Source organism: Phocoena sinus, chromosome 4 (genome assembly GCF_008692025.1).
Source record: "Phocoena sinus isolate mPhoSin1 chromosome 4, mPhoSin1.pri, whole genome shotgun sequence".
Lineage (NCBI taxonomy): Eukaryota > Metazoa > Chordata > Mammalia > Artiodactyla > Phocoenidae > Phocoena > Phocoena sinus.
In genome coordinates, this window is record NC_045766.1 from 57,108,988 (window position 1) to 57,116,031 (window position 7,044).

The window sequence follows — 7,044 nt, forward strand, 5'->3', positions numbered from 1 at the left end:
AATCTAGTCAGGGAGACAGAGTGGATAAATAAAAGATTTTCTAAAATACACTTATTATCTAATGAGTGACATAAGCAGGAAGTGTATGTGGTAGACTTTCTGAAAAATGTGGGGCAAATAGGGTTTAGAAACATCAAATGAATGAGGGAGAATATTCTAACTGGGGTTCATCGTGAGCAAAAGTATAAAAGCACGAGTGTTCATGAAGTGATCAATGAATACTGAGGGAGAAATTTGGTTAGCTATATGTATGGAGGAAAGCAGTTCCCCACAGTAACGTGCAGTCACTCACCGAAGAGGAAGGAAGGTATCAGGTTTGTGGATAATGATAGAAATAATAAGAATAGTTAGCATGTTCCAGGAACTCTGTTAAATGCTTTACAAACATTTCACATCCTTGTAACAATTCTGCAAGGTCGGTACAGTATTTATTTATTGAATTTTGTTCTGATCAGCATCCCTTATTTGCAGAATGCCCCCTTCCAATCACAGGCATCGGCATATTCAGAGGCCCAACCAAGCAGACTTTCTCCTAGAAATCTAGACCTTGAGTAGAGACGCATCTGGATGGAATGAAATTACTGTTTCATTAACTGGTGGCAGCATTTGGAAAGAAGGTGCATGAGTGGCTGCTACTGTGACCTTGGAGCATCGGTTTCTGATAGTTCAGCCAGGAGTCAACCAGTACTTTCCCAAAACACCCCTTATTATTCCTTTATGTTGGTCAGAGCTAGTTTCTATTGCTTATGACGGAAGAACTCCAACTTTTTCACTCTCAGAGAATGTGTTGCAAGCAATAGATGCTGGGGGATATGAGGTGGGTATTTGGAAATGCTTTTCAGTTCAGAATTGGGTAGAAGGCAGTTAGACTTCCATTCAGATTTCAAGACAGAATATAGCAGGCTGTAGTACTCAGTGGTGAAATAGATCAATCAGGTGAACACTTGTATTGTGTGGGACTGTGTGTCCAGAGCCATAAAGTTCTGGGAAAGGTGGCTGTCCTAGCCCCTGGGCAGTGGGAAATGTCAGGGCTCTGTTTTAAAAGATGGATAATTGGATAATTTGATGCAAGGAAAGGACATGTTCAAAATTTTAAAGTCTTCAAGGAATAGGATGAATCTCAAAATATTTATGTGACTGTGATAAAATAATTACTTCCTACTTGCAGCTGTAGAATGAGATCCCTGAAAATCAAATTCTACTGCTGAAAATGCTGTCTTCCTTACTTTAATGTCCAAGTAATGGCACAAGTGAGGAAAGAGTAAGGATTCCCATAATTGAAATAGAGCAATCTAGGGGTATATAGGGGACTGGGAGTCCTAAATTCTGAAACCCTTCTGAACTTTTCCCCACACTCTTTCCTTCTTTCTTTTTCCCTTTCTTCTAAAAAAGCCATACTCCCTTTCAGGAGCAAGTTAGCGTTTTTCTCATTGTCCAACGCTTTAGTATTTTCTACTGATAACCATTTTCCCTGATAACCCAACATGGTCTCCAAGAGTAAACTGTAGAATCAGAGTGGAAGAGTTCAGTAGTTATATTCCAGGATGTCACAAGAATCAACAAATTCTACAAAAATGGGGCAAATATCTGTGGGAATGGCTTTTGAGGATGCTTGACCAAGGAGGGCAAAACATGAATTTGAATCAGTCCAAATCGATCGATATGGATTTACTCAGCAGACATTCTGTATAGAATGTATTAGCGTGGGCACGGTCCTAATGCAAACTTTGGTTGCCCAGCCCAAACCTGCACCAAAGGCTGGCTCATGCTAAATGGTGACAAAGGGCTGGAAATTCCTTGGCATGGCATAGAGGAAGGGACTCAAGAGATAGAAATGCTGAGTTAGATCTATCAGATGTCTCCAACAGGGCCCAGAATCTATTTTTTTTTAATTTTATAAATTTATTTATTTTATTTTATTTATTTTTGGCTGCGTTGGGTCTTCGTTGCTATGTGTGGGCTTTCTCTAGTTGCGGCGAGTGGGGGCTACTCTTTGTTGTGGCGCGAGGGCTTTTCATTGCGGTGGCTTCTCTTTTTGTGGAGCATGGGCTCTAGGCGCGCAGGCTTTAGTAGTTGTGGCACACGGACTCAGTAGTTGTGGCTCATGGACTCTAGAGTGCAGGCTCAGGAGTTGTGGTGCACGAGCTTAGTTGCTCCGTGGCATGTGGGATCTTCCCGGACCAGGGCTTGAACCCGTGTCCTTTGCAATTAGTAATTTACTAATTTTCCAACAGGCTCTGAATGCTGCTCACAGGAGTTGCCCATGAAGTGGGCTTTCTGATCCCTGTGGGGCTGGAGGAGTCTGGGGTGGATTCCCCAGGTGGTAGTAATTCACTACCAGGAGTAAAGCCAGCATGGTTTTGATATGAAGCAGCAGTTCAAACGTGATTAACAGATCTTAGGGAATGGCTAATCCACAGACAACTCTGGCTACATTTTACCGTGGGGTTCCCAGGAGTGTAAGCAGTGGATCTTCCACTAAGATATCACATCCCACCCTCCCCAAATGCACGTTTAGAGACCTCAATCAAGACACCTTGCTAGATAGTCAGGAGGAGTTAGTTGGCACTCCCAGAGCTCCTTGATTGGAGTGGAGGCTGGGTTCCTTAGGAAAGATGCTATAGTATTATCAAATATGCACATTCTGAACCTTCCTCCTGGCCTTCCCTGAAGCTGCTTCCCTAGTAACAGCCCTGGAGAATGGGAAATATCCAAACTTTTCAAAGACTATTGGAAGTTGGCTATGATTGAAACTATAACTTGCTGGAATGCTGTTCCCATCTGCTGGAGTGGAGGCTTCTGGAGAGCAGATTATATATCGAGTTCTGACCTACTTCACCTCACAGTAGGCCGGGTGGGACCCCGAGTTCATCCTGTGGCTGGTACTCCAGTTCCTGAAAGTATTACTGGAATACATGACCTTAGCAAACTCTAGAATCTCCACATTGGCTCCCTGAACCGTGGAGTAAGAATTACCATAGTGCTTCCCTGGTGGCGCAGTGGTTGAGAGTCCGCCTGCTGATGCAGGGGACATGGGTTCAAGCCCTGGTCTGGGAAGATCCCCCATGACGCGGAGCAACTAAGCCCATGCACCACAACTCCTGAGCCTGCGCTCTAGAGCCCGCGAGTCACAACTACTGAAGGCCAAGCGCCTAGAGCCCGTGCTCCGCAACGAGAGGCCACCGCCATGAGAAGCCTGTGCGCTGCAACGAAGAGTAGCCCTTGCTTGTCGCAACTAGAGAGAAAGCTCCCGCGCAGCAACGAAGACCCAACGCAGCTAAAAACAAATAAATTTAAAAAAAAATTAATAAGAAAAATTGGAGCTCTTCAAGGAGTTTGCTCATTCCAATCTGAATCACCCTTCTAGTTAGGCAGATTGTCTATAAACTTAACAACAGAAGCTTGCTGAGTTTTATATGGAGGGTAGAGGGGACAAGCAAGTAAGAAAGAGGACAGGCGGAAGAGAAAATTGACATAATCAAATGGTAATGTAAAAAGTTAGCATTTCCCTTATTTACAAAAAGAAATGGAGACTTAATGAAAAGCATTTAAATAACATGGAAGAGGACAAAGAAAAAATAAACAAAAATAACATTTTTTTTTTTTGCGGTATGCGGACCTCTCACTCTTGTGGCCTCTCCCGTTGCAGAGCACAGGCTCCGGACGCACAGGCTCAGCGGCCGTGGCTCACAGGCCCAGCCGCTCCGTGGCATGTGGAATCTTTCCGGACTGGGGCACGAACCCACGTCCCCTGCATCGGCAGGTGGACTCTCAACCACTGCACCACCAGGGAAGCTCCAAAATAACTTTTTTCAGCCAGAGATAAATGCCACTAAAATGTAGGTTATTCCAATCTTTTTTCTATGCTATGACTATGTGTATATGTGTGCATGTATTTAGACAGAATGATAGTATATATGCTCATTTATAATCTGTTCTTGGTGTCTGCCTTACATTTATCATTTTTACATGTCAATGAATATTCTTATACCACATGACTTTTGATTGGTACATAGAATTGCTTCAGACAGAAAATGCCTTAAGTTTCTTAACCAGTGACCTATTGTTTTATGTTTAATAACCAGTGCTTCTTGCAGAGGCTCTCTGCCAGGATAGAAAATTTTATGGATATGTCTCCATAACAAGCTATCACCGTATATGGCTTTACCAGATCACCGCACGTAATTAGAGGACATCTGAGGTCAAGAGCTATTCCGTTAATTGAAATAATTAAGGTATCTTTTTTCTCTGTAGATTTCCTCAATTCCCCTTTTTGGCATTAGTCACAGTAACTAATATTCATGTCATGTTTTAATGTAACCTCTGGGAACATTTATGCAGCAATGAATTTTACCTAAAAGGCACAGAGCTGACTACAAAACCTATCTATTACAATGTCACAGATGTGAGTCATTCATTTGGTAGGTACTTATTGAGTGCCTAAAATAAGCAGAGCACTCCATTCTGGGCAGGCAATATTCCGTAAACACTGGGCTGCCACAATGTGCAAGGATACTTAGGAATATAACTTCTTTCAAAGGATTTGCTTTCTAGGGGACAAGATATGGAACCAAGACTAATTAAATAACAGTACAAAAGATGTTATAAGGCAGTATCTAATGATGGGTACAGGCAATGGGGCTGTCATTTTCTAAAGATTGATTCCTCAGCATTGGAGCTGTCAGAAAAGGCTTCACGGAAAAAGTCTTGAAAGAACTGAGAAGATAGGAATGAGAGGGGAGAGCTTTTAGCCAAGGCTAGAAGACAAGTACATTTATCCTTGGGGTACAGTAAATAGAGCTCACATGAAGTATAGGAGTGGGAGTAAAGTCTGAAAAGAAGGGGTGCTAGATGGGAGAGGTCCCTGAATGGCAGGCCATGGGAGTCTGGGCTCCACCCTGAACATCATGGAAGGAGGCTTTTGAGCTGTAGAGTGACGTGGTGGCCTAACCACCTTGATGTGACAAAAGTCAGTTCTTCGTCTTAGGTCCTCTGAAATCTCTTCGGTAAGACTTTATTTATTTATTTTTGGCTGTGCCATGTGGCTTTCAGGATCTTACTTCCCGGACCAGGGATTGAACCCGCGCCCTCAGCAATGAAAGCGCGGAGTCCTAACCACTGGACCACCAGGGAATTCTCCAGTAAGACTTTAAATTTATGTTGGAAGTTAAAATTGTTTACTCATCATCACCTTATTCCCTCTCTTTGATCAAGATCCACATGTGGAAACTGGCCCAATAGTAAAATAGTCATATATAGAATTTGCAAAATTAAGTTTAAAAATTCCTGTAATTGAACTAGAATTTTTCCCTAAAATGGCATGATTAAGACATTATCTTAATTCAGTGAAGTTTCTCTTATTAGCCTTTGTGTGTTGATAAATTTTTACATTATTTAAAAAACGTAACATCATTGAACACATTTTGAAAATAAAAACAAAATCCTATAACAAATCCTAAACATAACTATTTAAATTTTGTCTTTCCAGTCTTGTCAAAAATGCATGTTTATTTTTACCCAGTTGCAATAATAATGTATAAGTATTGTAAATATGTTACGCTAACATACAAATGTATTAAAACAATCATTTTTATAATAATCCTTTTTAAGATTTATATAAACATCTTTGAATAGATGTACCCAATTTAATCATTCCTCCATGTTTAGATGGTGTCATTTTCCCGTTTTTCTTTTTTTACCCCGTTTTGATTAGAACTTTCCATCTGGTGTGCCATTGACATTCTGGTATGCAGAGATGGCATTCAGGTGTGATGAGATCTCTTTGATCCTTGGGAGGCCCGGACTAGTAGCCGCAGGCTGCATGAAGCCATCCTTGACCAATTACTTCAGTGGGCTGTACAAATATTATCATTTTCAATGCGTGCCATTGCATGAAAAAAGTTGGGATGTATTTTTATGGTGGTGCAGTAATTGTCTTCAACTTCTATTAATATTACTGGTTATTGTTTTTACAACTGAGTTATAATTACTTTTTTAAACAATACTTGCACATAATAAAGATGTTAATGGTACAGAAAAGTAAATAGTGGTAGTAAGTTCCTCTCTAACCTTAGGCACTGTGTTTCTCTCCACAGAGCCCAATTGTCATTAATTTCTTGTGTGTTCTTCCAGAGGCTTCCTAAGGCCAAACAAGCACCTATCTATCTACGATGTAGCATAAATTTACATGATATTGATATCAATGTCTAAATCTATAGCTATCTAGAGGCAACATTAAAAATATTTAGCACAGGTACAACCACTTGGAAGGAAGGCCCATGGTATACAGGATGTGCCAGAGTGCCTATAGCACATCCTTGGCCTTGAACGTACGCTTTGCTTTTACACATTGATTTGCACTCAGCTCTTTTAATCTGGTAATATGATTTGGAGATTTTTCCACATCAGCATGTACAGGGTGCTTCATTCTTTCGACGGTACCGTGTTTTAACCACTTCCTACAGATGGATTTTTAGGCTGTTCCCAGTTTTTTGTTACTATAAACAATGCTCCAATAAGTATCCTTAAACAGTGTGAATTTATCTGTAGCATAAACATACAGATAAAGAATTGCTGGGGAAAATATTATATGCATATAAAATTATGGTTGGTATTGTTAAATTTCCTTTCAAAGAAGTTTAACGTCTTTATTCCTATCAGCAATGTATGTAAGGTCCTATTTCCCAAACCTGGGCCAACTCAATATATCTTTATTAGTCTGAAAAATAGTGTCTCAATTTAATTTGCATTTAATATAAAAATATTTAAACTCTTAAATTTTGAATGCTTCTGAATCAAGTTTTTCTCTGTAATTAGACAAGCAAGCTTCATCCATGAACCTTAAACAGGCACAGATACTATTAGAAGGTGAGAAGCTGGTGAGGATAATAAAAAGCAAAATCTCCTTGCGAGTATCTGCCCAAGGATGAGGGTAGCATTGGTGTTTAATTTTTTGCTTTGTGTCTCTTCTTCTCCATTTCCAACAGATCGCATTAGAGAGTTGTGAGTTACATAGATGTGTGGTGTTTGAGACTTGCTTGAGGT